Raw genomic sequence first — 26,354 nt, 5'->3', positions numbered from 1 at the left:
TTTCACATGCTTATTCGTTATTTATGTATCTTCTTTGGATAATTTTTTAAATTTATTAATTTTTGGCTGCATTGGGTCTTCATTGCTGTTTGCGGGCTTTCTCCAGTTGCAGCAGGCGGGGGCTACTCTTCATTTCAGTGCGCAGGCTTCTCATTGCAGTGGCTTCTCTTGTTGTGGAGCATGGGCTCTAGGCACGCAGGCTTCAGTAGTTGTGGCACGTGGGCTCAGTAGTTGTGGCTTACAGGCTCTAGAGCGCAGGCTCAGTAGTTGTGGCTCACGGGCTTAGTTGCTTCGTGGCATGTGGGATCTTCCCAGACTAGGGCTCGAACCTGTGTCCCCTGCATTGGCAGGTGGATTCTTAACCACTGTGCCACCAGGGAAGTCCCTGGAAAATTTTATATTTAAGTTCTTTGCCCAATTTTTAATTGGGTTGTTTGGTTGTTTTGTGGGTTGTTTTTTTTGATGAGTTGTAGTTCTTTATAAATTTTGAATATTAATTTCTTGTCAGATAGATGATTTGCAAATATTTTCTCCCATTCTGTGGGTTGACTTACTCTGTTGATAGTCCTTTGATGCACAAAATTTTTAATTTTGGTGAAGTCCAGTTTTTTCTTTTATTGCCTGTGCTTTTGGTGTAATACCTAAGAAATCACTGCCTAATTCAAGGTCATGAAGATTTTCACCTATATTTTATTCTACGTGTTACATAGTTCTTAAATTTAGGTGTTTGGTCCACTTTTTGACTTAATTTTCATGTATGGTGTAAGGTAAGTGTCCAACTTCATTCCTTTGCATGTGGATATAGTTTTCCCAGCATCTTTGTTGAAAAGATTACCAATTTTATTTACAATGATAGATCGAGCTATTCCTTTTCTTTTCCTGCCTCACCTGACAATGGGCACAGACAGCTTGCAAACTGCTTCTTCTCCTATCACCTGGCTAGTGAGGATCAACCCTGATTTGTACAGTTTAATAAAGGTACTTACACTTCCCATTTAAAATTCGCCATTAGCCAAGACAAATAGGTTCTGCAGTTCTTGCTACCATTGTTTTCCCCATGAAACTGGTGGATGGCTGTGAGAATTACTGAGACAATGTATATGAAAACCTAGCACAGTGCCTACCACACAGTGGATGGATCCCTTAGGGCTCTTCCTTTCTAAGCAACAGATCCTGGCTCTAGATAACTTAAGCAAAAAGTGAAAAATATAGAAAGGCCATTACAAACTCACAGACTTACAGAAGTCTAGAAAACCAGGCTTGGAAATGGGTAGGAACCAAGGTAATTAGAGGAAGGATCTATCCTCATAGCTTCATATGGGGCAGACGCCAAAATTTAGTGATGCACCAAGACTATACATAATGCTGTAGAAGAGATTTCCCAAAGGAAAACAGCACGGTTAGGAAGAGGGAGTGAATGCTGGGCAACAATTTACGGCAACTGTCTGCTATAAATATTTGTTGGTTTCCCAGTATCCACATCCACGTGCTTTTCATTCATATACTCCCCAAAATGCTCCTGCGTCACATAATGCAATTATCAAAAATGCATTCTCTCTCCTCAGAGGGAGACAACAGAAAGTGTTGTCAATGTTCCAAGGCCAGGATATCTCTGTGATGTCTACTCTTTAGTCCTGTCACAGTCCCATCTTGCCATTCAGTAACTTACATATTAAATGGTGAATTTAACCAACAACTTACAGTACTCTGTGGGCAAGTAGGGGTAGGAATAAGATAAATTATCTGAAACATTTAGATAAGTACACACCACTATTTGTTGTATCAGCAACACTATTTCCTCTTAATGGTCTGTGTGAATCATTCCCACTGTTGTATTTTGTTCAGAATACTCTGTGGCCCTCTCTAAAGGGTACTTCCTGTGGGACCCTCCATTGGGAAGATTATACTCCCCCATCCCCATCCCACTGCCATTAGGCTGGCCATGTGGTTTTCTTTCATCAGTTGAGTGTGAGCTTAAGGGACTTCCATGAAGAAGCTTTTATCATGTGGTTCTGCCCTTTTCCCTCTGTCATGAGCTTGGCACTGCCCCATATAGGGGCTATTCTATCATCCTTGGTCCCAGAGTGAAGAGGACATGGGCAGAAGCAAAACTATTGATCCATGATTGACATATAATACAAATGAAAAGTAAACCTTTGTTGTTATAAGCCACTGAGAGTTGGGAGTCACTAGTCAGAGCATAATTTAGTCTTTACTAGCTAATACATCAGTCAATAACATCCCTCTCCCCCAGCCTTTAAAAAGTCTATTTGCCCACTAGAATGAGGAGCTCCAAATAGGTGGCAGCATCAGTTTCCAGCTTAGTGGGACTATGGTTTTGTACCTTGGTGTAAGCATTCCTCCTTTGAAAACAAAAGTCCTAAACCAGCAGTCATGAGACCTGAAGGCAAAATTTTTGTGGGCGATCTACTTCTCTTACTTTGGTTATAGACCAGTGCTGTCATAACAGAACTTTCTGTACTGCTATCCAATATGGTAACCATTAACTACATGTGGGGCAACTGAGGAGCTGAATTTTTAATTTTGATTCATTTTAGTTAAAGAGCCACATGTGCTAGTGGCTACTATATTAAACAGCACAGTTCTAGACCCTCATACCTAGCTTTGGAAGAAAGAACACCATATTGTCACTGGCTCAGAACATAAAAAGAATCCTACGTGGTAGCACCCCATATTAAGGTGCTACCTCCCAGTTGGTCATGGGACTGATCTTCAATAGGCCAATCTACTGTTCTATAAGACTAGATGCTTTCTAGGTGGTAGATATGTGTTAAAACTAGTTAGTCCCAAGGGTACTAGCGTATCTTCTTATGCTGTAAAGTGAAAGCAGGTATTTATCAGAGAGCACAGTCTTGCTCCAAAACCCTGTGGAGCTCAGATACCCCAAGCCCACTAGCCCTACTGAGTTCTGAGGGCAGGGGGCACCTAAAAGCATTTCCTCTAAGATCAGGAAAAAGACAAGGATGCCCACGTTTAACACTTTTATTCAGCACAGTATTAGAATTCCTAGCCACAGCAGTTAGACAAGAACAAGAAATAAAAGGAATCCAAAATGGAAAGGAAGCAATAAAATTGTCACCATTTGCAGATGACATGATACTATACATAGAAGATCCTAAAGATGCCACCAAAAACAAAAAAACCCCAAAAAACTACCAGAGCTCATCATTGAATTCGGTAAAACTGCAGGATACAAAATTAATATACAGCAATCTGTACTCTCTATCAAAATGCGAAGGGCAGGAGGGGGATCAAGATGGTGGAGTAGGAGGACATGGAGCTCACCCCCCCACACAAACACATCAAAAACATCTATATGTGGAACAACTCTCATGGAAAATTAACTGGAAACAGGCAGAAGAACTCCTATATAACCAAAGATGCAAGAGAGATCTACACATAACTGGGTAAGACAGAAAAAAATGGCATCATGTCGGGACCTGTGCCCCTGAGGGGGATCTGTAAAAGAGAGAAGATCCACACTGGTGGACCCTCACCCTGGGGAGTGAGGAGGTCTAGCCACAATCTGGGCATCCCAGTCCTGGGGTCCTGCACAGAGGTGACAAGCCCCCCCTTGCCTCCTAGGAAATCCAGTGAGACAGATAGGAGGGCATGAGTATCAGCAGTTCATTTCCCAGCAAGAATGCCCAGCTTGGCCCACTCCACAGTGCAGCTTAGCACTGGATCTGGGCAGAGAGGTCCTGGGAGGAGTCTTGCCACAGAAGCAGCCCAGATCTCAGCACCCCGACCCCATACCCAGCCCCAGCCTACTCCATACCACAGCCTTGCACTAGATCTGTGATGAACACAACAGAGAAAGGGATGTGACTTTGGCCTGCTGAGTGAAACCTTGCATGCCTGCACAGGTGGCACATAGGTCCTCTGTGAGGCCCACACAGGCCTCACTTGCTTCAGCAATCATCTCCTTTGTGGCAGGGCACTCAAGGCAACAGAGCCTGATCAAACCCAAACCTCAGGGCTTCTACTCCAACAGCTGGGCAGCAGACCCTACTCCAACAGGGTGGTGAAAGCCAGGGAGAAGAGAGAAAGTGCTACCTCACATCTAGCACTGGCTCTAGATACAACACCAATCACACCCTGTATCAAGGGGATAATAGGCAGCACACTGTGAGAAAAGACCTGGCCGGCATCTATACTGAAACCAGCCCTTACACAAAAAAATATTGAACACACACAGTTGGCATAGAGTCGCTCCCCATAAAAACACTCCTTCAAGACCACAGTAGGTAACTGTTTCTCCTAAATTCACAGAGATAAAGTAAAACGAAAAGGCAGAGGAACTACTCCCAATTACACAAGAGCAAGAGACATCTCCTGAAAGAATAATGAAACAGACCTCACCAGTCTATTACACCCCGAGCTCAAAAAGGAGCTAACAAAAATGTTAACTGAATTAAGAAAGATTATTGATAGAAATGCAGATCACTGTAACAAGAAAGTTGAAACTATAAAGATGAACCAATCAGAAACAGGCAATTCAATTGCTGAGATTAAAACCAATCTAGAAGAAATGAATAGCAGACTAAATGACACAGAAGAAGGAATGAGTGATGTAGAAGATAGAATAATGGAAATCACCCAATCAGAACGGCAGACAGAAAGACAAAAAAAATGAAAGCAACATATGAGATCTATGGGATAATAAAAAGCATGCCAACCTATGCATAATAGGGGTTCCAGAAGGAGAAGATAAAAAGAAGGGCATTGAAAATGTATTTGAAGAAATTATGGCTGTAAATTTCCCAAACCTAAAGAAGGAAATTGGTATTGCGTACAGGAAGCACAGAGGGCTGCAAACAAGAGAAACCCAAACAGACCCACACCAAGACCTAATTAAAATGGCAAAAGTGAAAGATAAAGAGAGGATTCTAAAGGCAGCAAGAGAAAAACAAAGAATCAGTTACAAGGGAACCCCATTAAGGCTATCAGCTGATTTTTCTGCAGAAACTTTGTAGGCCAGGAGGGAGTGGCATGATATATTCAAAGTCCTGAAAGGGAAAAACCTGAAACCTAGTATACTCTGCCCAGCAAGATTATCATTAATAATGGAAGGAGAGATAAAGAATTTCTCAGGGAAACAAAACTAAAAGAATCCAGCAATACTAAACTTACCCTAAAAGAAATGTTGAAGAGTCTTCTCTAGGTAGAAAAGAAGCAAGAATCTACAGGAAAGGGAAAATCACAGAAGAAAAGCAAATATAGAAAAGGATCGAAGATCACTTAAATCAGCCAATACATAGATTAAAAAACAATCAAAAAAGTGTAAAAGTGATTATAACTACAATTAACAGTAAAAGGATAAGCATGAAGATGTAAAATAGGACATCAAAATCCCATGTGGAGGAGGGAAGTATAAAAACGTAGATCTAGGGCTTCCCTGGTGGCGCAGTGATTGAGCCATGGCCGCTGAGCCTGCACATCCAGAGCCTGTGCTCCGCAAAGGGAGAGCCACAACAGTGAGAGGCCCATGTACCGCAAAAAAAAAAAGTAGATCTTTTAGAATATGTTTGAACTTCAATGACTATCAGTTGTTTTTTTGTTTTGTTTTTTTTTTTGTGCTGTACGCGGGCCTTTCACTGTTGTGGCCTCTCCCATTGCGGAGCACAGGCTCCAGACGCGCAGGCTCAGCGGCCATGGCTCACGGGCCCAGCCGCTCCGCAGCATGTGGGATCTTCCCGGACCAGGGCACGAACATGTGTCCCCTGCATCAGCAGGCAGACTCCCAACCACTGCACCACCAGGGAAGCCCAATGACTATCAGTTTAAAGCAAGTAGACATAGCTATGGGTCAACATACTTGAACTCCATGGTAATCACAAATGAAAAACGTACAATGGATTCACAGAAACCAAAAAGAAACAAACTCAAGCATACTACAAAAGAAAATCGTCAAACCACAAAAGGAAAAACAAAAGAATTAGAAATGAACAAAGAGGGGGGAACTTCAAGATGGTGGAGGAGTAAGATGTGGAGATCAGCTTCCTCCCCACAAATACATCAAAAATACATCTACATGTGGAACAACCCCTACAGAACACCTACTGAATGCTGACAGAAGACCTCAGACTTCCCAAAAGCAAGAAACACCCCACATACCTGGGTAGGGCAAAAGAAAAAACAGAGACAAAAGAATAGGGACAGGACCTGCACTTCTGGGAGGGAGTTGTGAAGGAGGAAAAGTTTTCACATACTAGGAAGCCCCTTCACTGGTGGAGACAGGGGGTGGGCGGGGGAGAAGCTTCGGAACCATGGAGGAGAGCACAGCAACAGGGGTGCGGAGGGCAAAACGGAGAGATTCCCGCACAGAGGATCAGTGCTGACCAGCACTCACCAGCCTGAGAGGCTTGTCTGCTCACCCGCCAGGGTGGGTGGGGGCTGGGAGCTCAAGCTCAGGCTTTGGAGATCAGATCCCAGAGAGAGGACTGGGGTCGGCTGCATGAACACAGCCTGAAGGGGGCTAGTGCACCACAGATAGCTGGGAGGGAGTCTGGGAAAAAGTCTGGACCTGCCTAAGAGGCAAGAGACCATTGTTTTGGGGTGCGTGAGGAGAGAGGATTCAGAGCACCGCCTAAATGAGCTCCAGAGATGGGCACAAGCCACGGCTATCAGTGCAGACCTCAGAGATGGGCATGAAATGCTAAGGCTGCTGCTGCAGCCACCAAGAATCCTGTGTGCAAGCACAGGTCACTATCCACACTCCCCTCCTGGGAGCCTGTGCAGCCCACCATGGCCAGGTTCCCGTGATCCAGGGACAACTTCTCCGGGAGAACACACGGTGCGCATCAGGCTGGTGCAACCTCACGCAGACCTCTGCCACCGCAGGCTCGCCCCCCATCCCATACCACTCCCTCCCCCCAGCCTGAGTGAGCCAGACCCCCTTAATCATCCTCTCCTTTAACCCCCTCCTGTCTGGGCGAAGAACATAGGGCAACCTACATGCAGAGGCAGGGCTAAATCCAAAGCTGAACCCCAGGAGCTGTGCGAATGAAGAGAAAGGGAAATCTCTCCCAGCAGCCTCAGGGGCAGCAGATTAAGTTTCTATAATCAAGTTGATGTACCCTGCGTCTGTGGAATACCTGAATAGTCAATGAATCATCCCAAAATTGAGGCAGTAGACTTTGGGAGCAACTGTAGACTTGGGGTTTGTTTTCTGCATCTAATTTGTTTCTGGTTTTATGTTTATCTTAGTTTAGTATTTAGAGCTTATTATCATTGGTAGATTTGTTTATTGATTTGGTTGCTCTCTTCCTTTTATATATATATTTTTTCTGTTTTCTCTTTTTGTGAGTGTGTATGTGTATGCTTCTTTGTGTGATTTTGTCTGTATAGGTTTGCTTTTACCATGTGTCCTAGGGCTCTGTCTGTCCTTTTTTTTTTTTTTAAGTATAAATTTTAGCACTTGTTATCATTGGTAGATTTGTGTGTTGGTTTGGTTGTTCTCTTCTTTTTTTTTAATTACTTTATTATTTTAATAACTTTATTTTATTCTATTTTTCTCTTTCATTTTTTTCTTCCGAGCCATGTGGCTGACAGGGTCTAGGTGCTCCAGCCAGGTGTCAGACCTGAGCCTCTGAGGTGGGAGAGCCGAGTTCAAGACATTGGTCCACCAGAGACCTCCTGGCCACATTTAATCTCAATCGGAGAGAGCTCTCCCAGAGATTTCCTTCTCAATGCTAAGACCCAGCTCCACTCAAGGACCACCAAGTTCCAGTGCGGGGCACCCCATGCCAAACAACTAGCAAGACAGAAACACAACCCCACCCATTAGCAGAGAGCCTGCCTAAAATCATACTAAGTTCACAGACACCCCAAAACACATCACCAGATGCAGTCCTGCCCACCAGAAAGACAAGACCTGGCCTCATCCACTAGAACACAGGCACCAGTCCTCTCCACCAGGAAGCCTACACAGCCCACTGAACCAACCTTACCCACTGGGGGCAGACACCAAAAACAATAGGAACTACGACCCCACAGCCTATGAAAGGGAGACCCCAAACACAGTAAGTTAAGCTAAACAAGAAGACAAAGAAATACGCAGCACATGAAGGAGCAAAGTAAAAAACCACCAGACTGAACAAATGAAGAGGAAATAGGCAGTCTACCTGAAAAACAGTTCAGAATAATGATAGTAAAGATGATCTTAAATCTTGGAAATAGAATGGAGAAAATACAAGAAAGTTTTAACAAGGACCTAGAAAAACTAAAGAGCAAACAAACAATGATGAACAATACAATAAATGAAATTTAAAATTCTCTAGAAGGAATCAATAGCAGAATAACTGAGGCAGAAGAACGGATAAGTGACCTGGAAGATAAAATAGTGGAAATAACTACCACAGAACAGAATAAAGAAAAAAGAATGAAAAGAATTGAGGACACTCTCAGAGACCTCTGGAACAACATTAAACGCACCAACATTCACATTATAAGGGTCCCAGGACGAAGGGAAGATGGCGGAAGAGTAAGACGCGGAGATTACCTTCCTCCCCACAGATACATCCGAAATACATCTACACGTGGAACAACTCCTACAGAACACCTACTGAACGCTGGCAGAAGACCTCAGACCTCCCAAAAGGCAAGAAACTCCCCACGTACCTGGGTAGGGCAAAAGAAAAATAAAAAAACAGAGACAAAAGAATAGGGATGGGACCTGCACCAGTGGGAAGGAGCTGTGAAGGAGGAAAGGTTTCCACACACTAGGAAGCCCCTTCCCGGGCAGAGACTGTGGGTGGCGGGGGTGGGGGGGAGCTTCGGAGCTGCGGAGGAGAGCACAGCGACAGGGGTGTGGAGGGCAAAGCAGAAAGATTCCCGCACAGAGGATCAGTGCTGACCAGCACTCACCAGCCCGAGAGGCTTGTCTGCTCACCCGCCGGGGCAGGCGGGGGCTGGGAGCTGAGGCTCGGTCTTCGGTCGGAGCGCAGGGAGAGGACTGAGGTTGGCTGCGTGAACACAGCCTGAAGGGGTTAGTGCACCACGGCTAGCCGGGAGGGAGTCCGGGAAAATGTCTGGACCTGCCGAAGAGGCAAGAGATTTTTTCTTCCCTCTTTGTTTCCTGGTGCGCAAGGAGACGGGATTAAGAGCGCTGCTTAAAGGAGCTCCAGAGACAGGCGCAAGCCATGGATAAAAGCACGGACCCCAGAGACTGGCAGGAGATGCTAAGGCTGCTGCTGCCGCCACCAAGAAGCCTGTGTGCATCCACAGGTCACTATCCACACCTCCCTTCCGGGGAGCCTGTGCAGCCCGCCACTGCCAGGGTCCCGGGATCCAGGGACAACTCCCCTGGGAGAACGCATGGCACACCTCAGGCTGGTGCAACGTCACATTGGCCTCTGCCGCCGCAGGCTCGCCTCGCACCCCGTCCCCCTCCCTCCCCCCAGCTTGAGTGAGCCAGAGCCCCCTAATCAGCTGCTCCTTTAACCCCGTCCTCTCTGAGCGGAAAAACAGACGCCCTTCGGCGACCTACACACACAGGCAGGGCCAAATCCAAAGCTGAGACCCTGGGAGCTGTGAGAACAAAGAAGAGAAACGGAAGTCTCTCCCAGCAGCCTCAGAAGCAGTGGATTAAAACTCCACAATCAACTTGATGTACCTTGCATCTGTGGAACACATGAATAGACAACAAATCATCCCAAATTGAGGAGGTAGACTTTGAGAGCAAAATTTATGATTTTTCCCCTTTTCCTCTTTTTGTGAGTGTGTATGTGTATGCTTCTGTATGAGATTTTGTCTGTATAGCTTTGCTTCCACCATTTGTCCTAGGGTCCTACCTGTCTGTTTTTTTTGTTTTTGTTTTTAAGTATTTTTTTAATAATTTTTTTTATTTTAATAACTTTATTATATGTTACTTTATTTTATTTTGTCTTCTTTCCTTCTTTCTTTTTTCCATCCTTCCCTCCTTCCTTCCTTCCTTCCTCCCTCCTTTCCTTCTTTCCTTCTTTCTTTCTTTCTTTCTTTCTTCCTTCCTTCCATCCTTCCTTCCTTCCTTCCTTCCTTCCTTTCTTTCTACTTCTACTACTTCTATCTTTCTACTTTTTCTCCCTTTTATTCTGAGCCGTGTGGCTGAAAGGCTCTTGGTGCAGCCAGGAATCAGTGCTGTGTTTCTGAGGTGGGAGAGCCAACTTCAGGACACTGGTCAACAAGAGACCTCCTCTCCCAGCTCCACATAATATCAAATGGCGAAAATCTCCCAGAGATCTCTATCTCAACCCGCTTCACTCAACAACCAGCAAGCTACAGTGCTGGACAACCTATGCCAAACAATTAACAAGACAGGAAAACAACCCCACCCATTACCAGAGAGGCTGCCGGAAATCATAATAAGTCCACAGACACCACAAAACACACCACCAGATGTGGACCTGCCCACCAGAGAGACAAGATTCAGCCTCATCCACTGAACACAGGCACGAGTCCCCTCCACCAGGAAGCCTACACAACCCACTGAACCAACCTTAGCCACTGGGGACAGACACCCAAAACAACGGGAACTACGAACCTGCAGCCTGCAAAAAGGAGACCCCAAACACAGTAAGATAAGCAAAATGAGAAGACAGAAAAACACACAGCAGATGAAGGAGCAAGATAAAAACCCACCAGACCTAACAAATGAAGAGGAAATAGGCAGTCTACCGGAAAAAGAATTCAGAATAACGATAGTAAAGACGACCCAAAATCTTGGAAATAGAATAGACAAAATGCAAGAAACATTTAACAAGGACCTAGAAGAACTAAAGATGAAACAAACAATGATGAATAACACAGTAAATGAAATGAAAAATACTCTAGATGGGATCAATACCACAATAACTGAGACAGAAGAACGGATAAGTGACCTGGAAGATAAAATAGTGGAAATAACTACCTCAGAGCAAAATAAAGAAAAAAGAATGAAAAGAACTGAGGACAGTCTCAGAGACCTCTGGGACAAGATTAAACACACCAACATTCGAATTATAGGGGTTCCAGAAGAATAAGAGAAAAAGAAAGAGACTGAGAAAATATTTGAAGAGATTATAGTTGAAAACTTCCCTAATATGGGAAAGGAAATAGTTAATCAAGTCCAGGAAGCACAGAGAGTCCCATACAGGATAAATCTAAGGAGAAATACGCCAAGACATATACTAATCAAACTGTCAAAAATTAAATACAAAGAAAACATATTAAGAGCAGCAAGGGAAAAACAACAAATAACACACAAGGGAATCCCCATAAGGTTAACAGCTGATCTTTCAGCAGAAACTCTGCAAGCCAGAAGGGACTGGCAGGGCATATTTAAAGTGATGAAGGAAAAAACCTGCAACCAAGATTACTCTACCCAGCAAGGATCTCATTCAGATTTGATGGAGAAATGAAAACCTTTACAGACAAGCAAAAATTGAAAGAGTTCAGCACCACCAAATCAGCTTTACAACAAATGCTACAGGACTTCTCTAGGCAAGAAACAAAAGAGAAGGAAAAGACCTACAATAACGAACCCAAAACAATTTAGAAAATGGGAATAGGAACATACATATTGAAAATTACCTTAAATGTAAATGGACTAAATGCTCCCACCAAAAGACACAGATTGGATGAATGGACTCAAAAACAAGACCTATATATATGCTGTCTACAACAGACCCACTTCAGACCTAGAGACACATACAGACTGAAAGTGAGGGGATGGAAAAAGATGTTCCATGCAAATGGAAACCAAAAGAAAGCTGGAGTAGCAATTCTCATATCAGACAAAATAGACTTTAAAATAAAGAGTATTACAAGAGACAAAGAAGGACACTACATAATGATCAAGGGATTAATCCAAGAAGAAGATATAACAATTGTAAATATTCATGCACCCAACATAGGAGCACCTCAATACATAAGGCAAATACTAACAGCCATAAAAGGGGAATCGACAGTAACACATTCATAGTAGGGGACTTTAACACCCCACTTTCACCAATGGACAGATCATCCAAAATGAAAATAAATAAGGAAACACAAGCTTTAAATGATACAGTAAACAAGATGGACTTAATTGATATTTATATGACATTCCATCCAAAAACAAAAGAATACACATTTTTCTCAAGTTCTCATGGAACATGCTCCAGGATAGATCATATCTTGGGTCACAAATCAAGCCTTGGTAAATTTAAGAAAATTGAAATTGTATCAAGTATCTTTTCCGACCACAACTATGAGACTAGATATCAATTACAGGAAAAGATCTGTAAAAAATACAAAAACATGGAGGCTAAACAATACACTATTTAATAACGAAGTTCTCACTGAAGAAATCAAAGAGGAAATAAAAGAATACCTAGAAACAAATGACAATGGAGACACGATGATGCAAAACCTATGGGATGCAGCAAAAGCAGTTCTAAGAGGGAAGTTTATAGCAATACAAGCCCACCTTAAGAAACAGGAAACAACTGGAATAAACAACCTAAACTTGCACCTAAAGCAATTAGAGAGAGAAGAACAAAAAACCCCCAAAGTTAGCAGAAGAAAAGAAATCATAAAAATCAGATCAGAAATATATGAAAAAGAAATGAAGGAAACGATAGCAAAGAGCAATAAAACTAAAAGCTGGTTCTTTGAGAAGATAAACAAAGTAGATAAACCAGACTCATCACGAGAAAAAGGGAGAAGACTCAAATCAAGAGAATTAGAAATGAAAAAGGAGAAGTAACAACTGACACTGCAGAAATACAAAACTTCATGAGAGATTACTACAAGCAACTCTATGCCAATAAAATGGACAACCTGGAAGAAATGGACAAATTCTTAGAAATGCACAACCTGCCAAGAATGAATCAGGAAGAAATAGAAAATATGAACAGACCAATCACAAGTAATGAAATTGAAACTCTGATTAAAAATCTTCCAACAAACAAAAGCCCAGGACCAGATGGCTTCTCAGGCGAATTCTATCAAACATTTAGAGAAGAGCTAACACCTATCCTTCTCAAACTCTTCCAATATAGCAGAGAGAGGAACACTCCCAAATTCATTCTACAAGGCCACCATCACCCTGATACCAAAACCAGACAAGGATTTCACAAAGAAAGAAAACTACAGGCCAATATCACTGATGAACATAGATGCAAAAATCCTCAACAAAATACTAGCAAACAGAATCCAACAGCACATTAAAAGGATCATACACCATGATCAAGTGGGGTTTATTCCAGGAATGCAAGGATTCTTCAATATACGCAAATCTATCAATGTGATAAACCATATTAACAAATTGAAGGAGAAAAACCATATGATCATCTCAATAGATGCAGAGAAAGCTTTTGACAAAATTCAACACCCATTCATGATAAAAACCCTGCAGAAAGTAGGCATAGAGGGAACTTTCCTCAACATAATAAAGGCCATATATGACAAGCCCACAGCAAACATCATCCTCAATGGTGAAAAACTGAAAGCATTTCCACTAAGATCAGGAACAAGACAAGGTTGCCCACTCTCACCACTCTTATTCAACATAGTTTTGGCAGTTTTAGCCACAGCAATCAGAGAAAACACGGAAATAAAAGGAATCCAAATCGGAAAAGAAGAAGTAAAGCTGTCACTGTTTGCAGATGACATGATCCTATACATAGAGAACCCTAAAGATGCTACCAGAAAACTACTAGAGCTAATCAATGAATTTGGTAAAGCTGCAGGATACAAAATTAATGCACAGAAATCTCTGGCATTACTATACACTAATGATGAAAAATCTGAAAGTGAAATTAAGAAAACACTCCCATTTACCATTGCAACAAAAAGAATAAAATATCTAGGAATAAACCTACCTAAGGAGACAAAAGACCTGTATGCAGAAAATTATAAGACACTGATGAAAGAAATTAAAGATGATACAAATAGATGGAGAGATATACCATGTTCCTGGATTGGAAGAATCAACATTGTGAAAATGACTCTACTACCCAAAGCAATCTATAGATTCAATGCAATCCCTATCAAACTACCACTGGCATTTTTCACAGAACTAGAACAAAAAATTTTGCAATTTGTATAGAAACACAAAAGACCCCGAATAGCCAAAGCAATCTTGAGAACGAAAGAAGGAACTGGAGGAATCAGGCTCCCTGATTCAGACTATACTACAAAGCTACAGTTATCAAGACGGTATGGTACTGGCACAAAAACAGAAAGATAGATCAATGGAACAGGATAGAAAGCCCAGAGATAAACCCATGCACATATGGACACCTTATCTTTGATAAAGTTGGTAGTAATGTACAGTGGAGAAAGGACAGCCTCTTCAATAAGTGGTGCTGGGAAAACTGGACAGGTACATGTAAAAGTATGAGATTAGATCACTCCCTAACACCATACACAAAAATAAGCTGAAAATGGATTAAAGACCTAAATGTAAGGCCAGAAACTATCAAACTCTTATAGGAAAACATAGGCAGAACACTCTATGACATAAATCACAGCAAGATCCTTTCTGACCCACCTCCTAGAGTAATGGAAATAAAAACAAAAATAAACAAATGGGACTTAATGAAACTTCAAAGCTTTTGCACAACAAAGGAAACCATAAACAAGACCAAAAGACAATCCTCAGAATGGGAGAAAATATTTGCAAATGAAGCAACCGACAAAGGATTAATCTCCAAAATTTACAAGCAGCTCATGCAGCTCAATAACAAGAAAACAAACAACCCAATCCAAAAATGAGCAGAAGACCTAAATAGACATTTCTCCAAAGAAGATATACAGACTGCCAACAAACACATGAAAGAATGCTCAACATCATTAATCATTAGAGAAATGCAAATCAAAACTACAATGAGATATCATCTCACACCAGTCAGAATGGCCATCATCAAAAAATCTAGAAACAATAAATGCTGGAGAGGGTGTGGAGAAAAGGGAACACTCTTGCACTGCTGGTGGGAATGTGAATTGGTTCAGCCACTATGGAGAACAGTATGGAGGTTCCTTAAAAAACTACAAATAGAACTACCATATGACCCAGCAATCCCACTACTGGGCATATACCCTGAGAAAACCAAAATTCAAAAAGAGTCATGTACCAAAATGTTCATTGCAGCTCTATTTACAATAGCCCGGAGATGGAAACAACCTAAGTGCCCATCATCGGATGAATGGATAAAGAAGATGTGGCACATATATACAATGGAATATTACTCAGCCATAAAAAGAAACGAAATTGAGCTATTTGTAATGAGGTGGATAGACCTAGAGTCTGTCATACAGAGTGAAGTAACTCAGAAAGAAAAAGACAAATACCGTATGCTAACACATATATATGGATTTTAAGGAAAAAAATGTCATGAAGAACCTAGGGGTAAAGCAGGAATAAAGACGCAGACCTCCTAGAGTACGGACTTGAGGTTATGGGGAGGGGGAAGGGTGAGCTGTGACAGGGCGAGAGAGAGCCATGGGCATATACACACTAACAGACATAGTAAGGTAGATAGCTAGTGGGAAGCAGCCGCATGGCACAGGGATATTGGCTCGGTGCTTTGTGACAGCCTGGCAGGGTGGGATAGGGAGGGTGGGAGTGAGGGAGACGCAAGAGGGAAGACATATGGGAACATATGTTTATGTATGACTGATTCACTTTGTTATAAAGCAGAAACTAACACACCATTGTAAAGCAATTATACCCCAATAAAGATGTTAAAAAAAAATAGATAAACCAGACTCATCACGAGAAAAAGGGAGAAGACTCAAATCAATAGAATTAGAAATGAAAAAGGAGAAGTAACAACTGACACTGCAGAAATACAAAACTTCATGAGAGATTACTACAAGCAACTCTATGCCAATAAAATGGACAACCTGGAAGAAATGGACAAATTCTTAGAAATGCACAACCTGCCAAGACTGAATCAGGAAGAAATAGAAAATATGAACAGACCAATCACAAGTAATGAAATTGAAACTCTGATTAAAAATCTTCCAACAAACAAAATGTTCCAATCTTCCAACAAACAAAATGGAGCTGGAGCAATCAGGCTCCCTGACTTCAGACTATACTACAAAGCTACCGTAATCAAGACAGTATGGTACTGGCACAAAAATAGAAAGATAGATCAATGGAACAGGATAGAAAGCCCAGAGATAAACCCAAGTATATATGGTCACCTTATCTTTGATAAAGTAGGCAGGAATGTACAGTGGAGAAAGGACAGCCTCTTCAATAAGTGGTGCTGGGAAAACTGGACAGGTACATGTAAAAGTATGAGATTAGATCACTCCCTAACACCATACACAAAAATACGCTCAAAATGGATTAAAGATCTAAATGTAAAGCCAGAAACTGTGAAACTCATAGAGGAAAACGTAGGCAGAAGACTATGACATAAATCACAGCAAGATCCTTTTTGACCCACCTCCTAGAGAAATGGAAATAAAAACAAAAATAAACAAATGGGACCTAATGAAACCTCAAAGCTTTTGCACAGCAAAGGAAACCATAAACAAGATCAAAAGACAATCCTCAGAATGGGAGAAAATATTTGCAAATGAAGAAATTGACAAAGGATTAATTTCCAAAATTTACAAGCAGCTCATGCAGCTCAATAACAAAAAAACAAACAACCCAATCCAAAAATGGGCAGAAGACCTAAATAGACATTTTTCCAAAGAAGATATACAGACTGCCAACAAACACATGAAAGAATGCTCAACATCATTTATCATTAGAGAAATGCAAATCAAAATTACAATGAGATATCATCTCACACCAGTCAGAATGGCCATCATCAAAAAATCTAGAAACAATAAATGCTGGAGAAGGTGTGGACCAAAGGGGGCACTCCTGCACTGCTGGTGGGAATATGAATTGGTACAGCCACTATGGAGAACAGTATGGAGGTTCCTTAGAAAACTACAAATAGAACTACCATATGACCCAGCAATCCCACTACTGGGCATATACCCTGAGAAAACCATAATTCGAAAAGAGTCATGTACCAAAATGTTCATTGCAGATCTATCTACGATAGCCCGGATATGGAGACAACTTAAATGCCCATCATTGGATGAATGGATAAAGAAGATGTGGCACATATATACAATGGAATATTGCTCAGCCATAAAAAAAAATGAAATCGAGCTATTTGTAATGAGGTGGATAGACCTAGAGTCTTCATACAGAGTGAAGTAACTCAGAAAGAAAAAGACAAATACCGTATGCTAACACATATATATGGAATTTAAGAGGAAAAAATGTCATGAAAAGCCTAGGGGCAAGACAGGAATAAAGACACAGACCTACTGGAGAAAGGACTTGAGGATATGGGGAGGGGGAAGGGTGAGCTGTGACAAAGCGAGAGAGAGGCATGGACATATATACACTACCAAACGTAAGGTAGATAGCTAGTGGGAAGCAGCCGCATAGCACAGGGATGTCAGCTTGGTGCTTTGTGACTGCCTGGCGGGGTGGGATAGGGAGGATGGGAGGGAGGGAGACGCAAGAGGGAAGAGATATGGGAACATATGTATATGTATAACTGATTCACTTTGTTATAAAGCAGAAACAAACACACAATTGTAAATCAATTATACCTCAATAAAGATGTAAAAAAAACAAAGCTGGAGTAGCAATTCTCATATAAGACAAAATAGACTTTAAAATAAAGACTATTACAAGAGACAAAGAAGGACACTACATAGTGATAAAGGGATCGATCCAAGAAGAAGATAAAACAATTGTAAATACATATGTACCAACATAGGAGCACCACGATACATAAGGCAAATGCTAACAGCCATAAAAGGGAAATCAACAGTAACACAATAATAGTAGGGGACTTTAACACCCTACTTTCACCATTGAACAGATCATCCAAAATGAAAATAAATAAGGAAACACAGCTTTAAATGATACATTAAACAAGATGGACTTAATTGATATTTGTAGGACACTCCATCCTAAAACAACAGAATACACATTCTTCCAAAGTGCTCATGGAACATTCTCCAGGATACATCGTATGTTGGGGCACAAATCAAGGCTTAGTAAATTTAAGAAAATTGAAATAGGATCAAATATCTTCTCTGAACATAACACTATGAGACTAGATATCAATTACAGGAAAAATACTGTAAAAAATACAAACACATGGAGGCTAAACAATACACTACTAAATAACCAAGCGATCACTGAAGAAATCAAAAAATACATGGAAACAAATGACAATGAAAGCTAGATGACCCAAAACCTATGGGAAGTAGCAAAAGCAGTTCTGAGGAAAGTTTATAGCAATACAATCCTACCTCAAGAAACATCTCAAATAAAAACCTAACCTTACACCTAAAGCAATTAGAGAAAGAAGAACAAAAACCCCTAAACTTAGCAGAAGAAAAGAAATAATAAAAAACAGATCAGAAATAAATGAAAAAAGAAATGAAGGAAACAATAGCCAAGATCAATAAAACTAAAAGATCCTTCTTTTAGAAGATAAACAAAATTGAAAAACCATTAGCCAGACTCATCAAGAAAAAAAGGGAGAAGACTCAAGTCAATAGAATTAGAAATGAAAAAGGAGAAGTAACAACTGACACTGCAGAAATACAAAAGATCATGAGAGATTACTACGAGCAACTCTATGCCAATAAAATGGACAACCTGGAAGAAATGGACAAATTCTTGGAAATGCACAACCTGCCAAGACTTATTCAGGAAGAAATAGAAAATATGAACAGACCAATCACAAGCACTGAAATTGAAACTGTGATTAAAAATATTCCAACAAACAAAAGCCCAGGACCAGATGGCTTCACAGGCGAATTCTATCAAACATTTAGAGAAGAGCGAACACTTATCCTTCTCAAACTCTTCCAAAATATATCAGAGGAAGGAACACTCCCAAACTCATTCTACAAGGCCACCATCACCCTGATACCAAAACCAGACAAGGATGTCACAAAGAAAGAAAACTACAGGCCAATATCACTGATGAACATAGATGTAAAAATCCTCAACAAAATACTAGCAAACAGAATCCAACAGCACATTAAAGGGATCATACACCAGGATCAAGTGGGGTTTATTCCAGGAATGTAAGGATTCTTCAGTATATGCAAAACAATCAATGTGATAAACCATATAAACAAATTGAAGGAGAAAAACCATATGATCATCTCAATAGATGCAGAGAAAGCTTTTGACAAAATTCAACACCCATTCATGATAAAAAGCCTCCAGAAAGTAGGCATAGAGGGAACTTTCCTCAACATAATAAAGGCCATATATGACAAACCCACAGCCAACATCGTCCTCAATGGTGAAAAACTGAAATCATTTCCACTAAGATCAGGAACAAGACAAGACTGCCCACTCTCACCACTCTTATTCAATATAGTTTTGGAAGTATTAGCCACAGCAATCAGAGAAGAAAAGGAAATAAAAGGAATCCAAATCAGAAAAGAAGAAATAAAGCTGTCACTGTTTGCAGATGACATGATACTATACATAGAGAATTCTAAAGATGCTACCAGAAAACTACTAGAGCTAATCAATGAATTTGGTAAAGTAGCAGGATACAAAATTAATGCACAGAAATCTCTGGCATTCCTATACACTAAGGATGAAAAATCTGAAAGTAAAATCAAGAAACACTCCCATTTACCATTGCAACAAAAAGAATAAAATATCTAGGAATAAAACTACATAAGAAGACAAAAGATCTGTATGCAGAAAATTATAAGACACTGATGAAAGAAATTAAAGATGATACAAATAGATGGAGAGATATACCATGTCTTGGATTTGAAGAATCAACATTGTGAAAATGACCCTACTACCCAAAGCAATCTATAGATTCAATGCAATCCCTATCAAACTACCACTGGCATTTTTCACAGAACTAGAACAAAAAATTTCACAATTTGTATGGAAACACAAAAGACCCCGAATAGCCAAAGCAATCTTGAGAACGAAAAATGGAGCTGGAGGAAGCAGGCTCCCTGACTTCAGACTATACTACAAAGCTACAGTAATGAAGACAGTATGGTACTGGCACAAAAACAGAAATCTAGATCAATGGAACAGGATAGAAAGCCCAGAGATAAACCCACGCATATATTGTCACCTTATTATTATTATTATTATTTTTTTTTGTGGTACACGGGCCTCTCACTGTCCTGTTGTGGAGCCCATGCTCCGGATGCACAGGCTCAGCTGCCATGGATCATGGGCGCAGCCACTCCGCAGCATTTAGGATCTTCCCGGACTGGGGCACGAACCTGTGTCCCCTGCATTGTCAGGCAGAATCTCAACCACTGCACTACCAGGGAAGCCCTGGTCACCTTATTTTTGATAAAGGAGGCAGGAATGTACAGTGGAGAAAGGACAGCCTCTTCAATAAGTGGTGCTGGGAAAACTGGACAGGTACATGTAAAAGTATGAGATTAGATCACTCCCTAACACCATACACAAAAATAAGCTCAAAATGGATTAAAGACATAAATGTAAGGCCAGAAACTATCAAACTCTTAGAGGAAAACATAGGCAGAACACTCTATGACATAAATCACAGCAAGATCCTTTTTGACCCACCTCCTAGAGAAATGGAAATAAAAACAAAAATAAACAAATGGGACCTAATGAAACTTCAAAGCTTTTGCACAGCAAAGGAAACCATAAACAAAACCAAAAGATAACCCTCAGAATGGGAGAAAATATTTGCAAATGAAGCAACAGACAAAGGATTAATCTCCAAAATTTTTAAGCAGCTCATGCAGCCCAATAACAGAAAACCAAACAACACAATCTAAAAATGGGCAGAAGGCCTAAATAGACATTTTTCCAAAGAAGATATACAGACTGCCAACAAACACATGAAAGAAAGCTCAACTTCATTAATTGTTAGAGAAATGCAAATCAAAACTACAATGAGATATCATCTCACACCAGTCAGAATGGCCATCATCAAAAAATCTAGAAACAATAAATGCTGGAGAGGGTGTGGAGAAAAGGGAACCCTCTTGCACTGTTGGTGGGAATGTAAATTGATACAGCCACTGTGGAGAACAGTATGGAAGTTCATTAAAAAGACTATAAATAGAACTACCATATGACCCAGCAATCCCACTACTGGGCATATACCCTGAGAAAACCATAATTCGAAAAGAGTCATGTAACAAAATGTTCATTGCAGCTCTATTTACAATAGCCCAGAGATGGAAACAACCTAGATGCCCATCATCGGATGAATGGATAAATAAGATGTGGCACATATATACAATGAAATATTACTCAGCCTTAAAAAGAAACGAAATTGAGCTATTTGTAATGAGGTGGATAGACCTAGAGTCTGCATACAGAATGAAGTAAGTCAGAAAGAGAAAGACAAATATCATATGCTAACACATATATATGGAATTTAAGGGGAAAAAAATGTCATGAAGAACCCAGGGGTAAGACAGGAATAAAGACACAGACTTACTAGAGAATGGACTTGAGGATATGGGGAGGGGGAAGGGGGAGCTGTGACAAAGTGAGAGAGAGTCATGGACATATATACACTACCAAACGTAAGGTAGATAGCTAGTGGGAAGCAGCTGCATAGCACAGGGAGATCAGCTCGGTGCTTTGTGACCGCCTGGCAGGGTGGGATGGGGAGGGTGGGAGGGAGGGAGATGCAAGAGGGAAGAGATATGGGAACATATGTATATGTATAACTGATTCACTTTGTTATAAAGCAGAAACCAACACACCATTGTAAATCAATTATACTCCAATAAAGATAAAAAAAGAAAAAGAAACAGGAGAAGTAAAAACTGACACTGCAGAAATACAAAAGATCATGAGAGATTACTATAAGAAACTGTGTGCCAATAAAATGGACAACCTGGAAGAAATGGACAAATTCTTAGAAAAGCACAACCTTCCGAGACTGAACCAGGAAGAAATAGAAAATATAAACAGACCAATCACAAGCACTGAAATTGAAACTGTGATTAAAAATCTTGCAACAAACAAAAGCCCATGATCAGATGTATTCACAGGCGAATTCTACAAAACATTTAGAGAAGAGCTATCACCTATCGTTCTCAAACTCTTCCAAAATATAGGACAGGGAGGAACACTCCCAAACTCATTCTACAAGGCCACGATCACCTTGATACCCAAACCAGACAAACATGTCACAAGAAAAGAAAACTACTGGCTAATAACACTGATGAACATAGATGTAGAAATCCTCAACAAAATACTAGCAAACAGAATTCAACAACACATTAAAAGGCTCATACACCATGATCAAGTGGGGTTTATCCCAGGAATGCTAGGATTCTTCAGTTTACACAAATCAATGTGATACACCATATTAACAAAATGAAAGATAAAAATCATATGATCATCTCTATAGATGCAGAAAAAGCTTTAGACAAAATTCAACAGCCATTTATGATAAAAACTCCCCAGAAAGTAGGCATAGAGGGAACCTACCTCAACATAATAAAGGCCATACATGACAAACACCCAACCAACATCCTTCTCAATGGTGAAAAACTGAAAACATTTTCACTAAGATCAGGAACAAGACAAGGTTGCCCAATCTCACCACTATTATTCAACATAGTTTTGGAAGTTTTAGGTACTGCAATCAGAGAAGAAAAAGAAATAAAAGGAATCCAAATTGGAAAAGAAGAAGAGAAATGTCAGTGTTTGCAGATGACATGATACTATACATAGAATCCTAAAGATGGTACCATAAAACTACTAGGACTAATCAATGAATTTGGTAAAGTAGCAGTATACAAAATTAATGCACAGAAATCTCTTGCATTCCTGTACATTTATGATGAAAAATCTGAAACAGAAATTAAGGAAACACTACAATTTACCATTGCAACAAAAAGAATAAAAAACCTAGGAATAAATCTACCTAAGGAGGTAAAAGACCTGTATGCAGAAATCTATAAGACACTGATGAAAGAAATTAAAGATTATACAAACAGATGTAGAGTTGTACCATGTTCTTGGATTGGAAGAATCAACATTGTGAAACTGACTATACTACCCAAAGCAATCTACAGATTCAGTGCAATCCCTATCAAACTACCAATGGCATTTTTCACAGAGCTAGAAGAAAAGAATTCACAATTTGTATAGAACCACAGAAGACCTCAAATAGCCAAAGCAATCTTGAGAAAGAAAAGCGGAGATGGGGGAATCAGGCTCCCTAACTTCAAACTCTACTACAACGCTACAGTAATCAAGACAGTATGGTACTGGCACAAAAACAGAAATATAGATCAATGGAACAGGACAGAAAGCCCAGCGATAACTCACACAATGTGGTCACCTTATCTTTGATAAAGGAGGTAAGAATATACAATGGAGAAAAGACAGCCCCTTCAATAAGTTGTGCTGGGAAAACTGGACAGCTACATGTAGAAGAATGAAATTAGAACATTCCTTAACACCATACACAAAAATAAACTCAAAATGGATTAAATACGTAAATGTAAGGCCAGACACTATAAAACTCTTAGAGGAAAACATAGGCAGAACACTCTGTGACATAAATCACAGCTTGATCCTTTTTGACCCATCTTCTAGAGTAATGGAAATAAAAACAAAAATAAAAAAATGGGACCTAATGAAACTTAAAAGCTTTTGCTTAGCATAGGAAACCATAAACAAGACAATGAACAACCCTCAGAATGGGAGAAAATATTTGCAAATGAAGCAATGGACAAAGGATTAATCTTCAAAATATAGAAGCAGCTCATGCAGCTCAATATCAAAATAAAACAACCCAATCCAAAAATGGGCAGAGGACCTAAATAGACATTTCTCCAAAGAAGGTATACAGATTGCCAACAAACACATGAAAGTATGCTCAATATCACTAATCATTAGAGAAATGCAAATCAAAAGTACATTGAGGTATCACCTCACACCGGTCAGAATGGTCATCATGAAAAAATCTACAAACAATAAATTCTGGAGAGTATGTGGAGAAATTGGAACCCTCTTGCACTGTTGGTGGGAATGTAAATTGATACAGCCACTATGGAGAACAGTATGCAGGTTCCTTAAAAACCTAAAATAGGGCTACCATATGACCCAGCAATCCCACTACTGGGCATATACCCTGAGAAAACCATAATTCAAAAAGTCATGTACCACAATGTTCACTACAGCTCTTTTTACAATACCCAGGACATGGAAGCAACCTGTGTCCATCGACAGATGAATGGATAAAGAAGATGTGGCACATATATACAATGGAATGTTACTCAGCCATAAAAGGAAATGAAATTGAGTTATTTGTAGTGAGGTGGATGGACATAGAGACTGTCATACAGAATGGAGTAAGTCAGAAAGAGAAAAACAAATACAGTATGCTAACCCATATATATGGAATCTAAAAAAATAAAATGGTTCTGAAGAACCTAGGGGTAGGACAGGAATAAAGACACAGACATAGAGAATGGAGTTGAGGACTTGGGCTGGGGTGGGGTGGGTAGGGTAAGCTGGGATGAAGTAAGAGAGTGGCATGGACATATATACACTACCAAATGTAAAATAGATAGCTAGTGGGAAGCAGCCACATAGCACAGGGAGATCAGCTCAGTTCTTTGTTTCCACCTAGAGGGGTGGGAAAGGCAGAGTGTGAGGGAAACACAAGAGGGAGGAGATATGGGGATATATGTATATGTATAGCTGAATCACTTTATTATAAAGCAGAAACGAACACCCCATTGTAAAGCAATTATACTCCAATAAAATGTTAAAAAAAGAAATGAACAAAGAATAAGTACAAAGAATGGGAAAACATGGATTAAAATGGCAATAAGTATATACCTATCACTAACTACTTTAAATGTCAATGGTCTGAATGCTCCAATCCAAAGACACAGTGTGGCAGATTGGACAGGTTAGATTAAAAAAAACAATAAACTCAAAAACAAACAAACACCAAGGACCTACAAAATGCTGCCTACAAGAGACTCACTTCAGGGCAAAAGGCACACACCATCTGAAAGTGAGGGGCTGGAAAAAGATATTTTGTACAAGTGGAAATGATAAGAAATCAAGGAAACCAATACTCATAATCAGACAAAATAGACTTTAAAACAAAGGCGATAAAGAAGTCATTATATAATGATAAAGGGATCAATACAAGAAGTGGGTATTATACTCAATAACATATGCACACAACATAGGAGCACCTAAATATACAAAACAAATTCTAACAGACATATAGGGATAAACTGATAAAATAATATTAGGAGACTTTAAATACCCCACTGACATCAATGGAGAGATCATCCAGATAGAAAAGCAATAAGGCAACAGAGGTCCTAAATGACACAAATAGACCACTTGGACTTAATTGATATCTACAGGACCAATACATATTCTTTTCAAGTGCTCATGGAACGTTCTGTAGGACATACCACATGCTAAGCCACAAAAAAAGAATCAACAAGTTCAAGGAGATAGAAATTATTTCAAGCATCTTTTTTTGACCACAATGGTATGAAACTAGAACTCACCCACAGAAAGAAAAACAGGAAAAGAACCAAGACACAGAGACTAAATAACATGCTACTAAAAAACCAATGGGTCAACAATGAAATCAAAGAAATAAAAAATACCTTGAGACAAATGACAATGAACACGTGACCTTACAAAATCTACGGGGTGAAGCAAAAGCAGTTCTAAGAGGGAAGTTCATAGCAATACAGGCCTACCTCAAGAAACAAGAAAAATCTCAAACAAACAACCTAACCTACCACCTAAAAGAATTAGAAAAATATGAACAAAGAAAATTCAAAGTCAGCAGAAGGACAGGGAGATCAGCTCAATGCTTTGTGACCACTTAGAGAGGTGGGATAGGGAGGGTGGGAGGGCTACGCAAGAGGGAGGGAATGTGGGGATATGTGTGTGCATATGGCTGATTCGCTTTGTTGTGCAGCAGAAACTGGCATGATGGTGTGAAGCAATTGTACTTCAGCAAAGATGTTAAAAAAAAAGTCAGCAGAAGGAAGGAAATAAAGATCAGAGAGGAACTAAAATATAAATTTTTAAAAAACAACAGAAAAGATCAATAAAACCAAGAGCTGGTTTTTTTAAAAGATAAAGAAAAATCAACAAACCTCTAGCCACGCTCACCAAGAAGAAAAGAGAGGGGATCCAAATAAACAAAATATGAAATGGAGGAGGAGAAATAACCAATAACAGAGAAATTTTTAAAAATCATAAGAGAACACTATGAACAGTTACATGCAAACAAATTGGACAACCTAGAAGAAATGGACAAGTTTCTAGAAACTTATATCCTACCAAAACAGTCAAG

The sequence above is a fragment of the Leucopleurus acutus genome (genome assembly GCF_964270905.1).
Source record: "Leucopleurus acutus genome assembly, chromosome: 1".
Taxonomy (NCBI): Eukaryota; Metazoa; Chordata; class Mammalia; order Artiodactyla; family Delphinidae; genus Leucopleurus; species Leucopleurus acutus.
The sequence above is the reverse complement of the archived record's forward strand: the minus strand, read 5'-3'. Positions refer to the sequence as shown.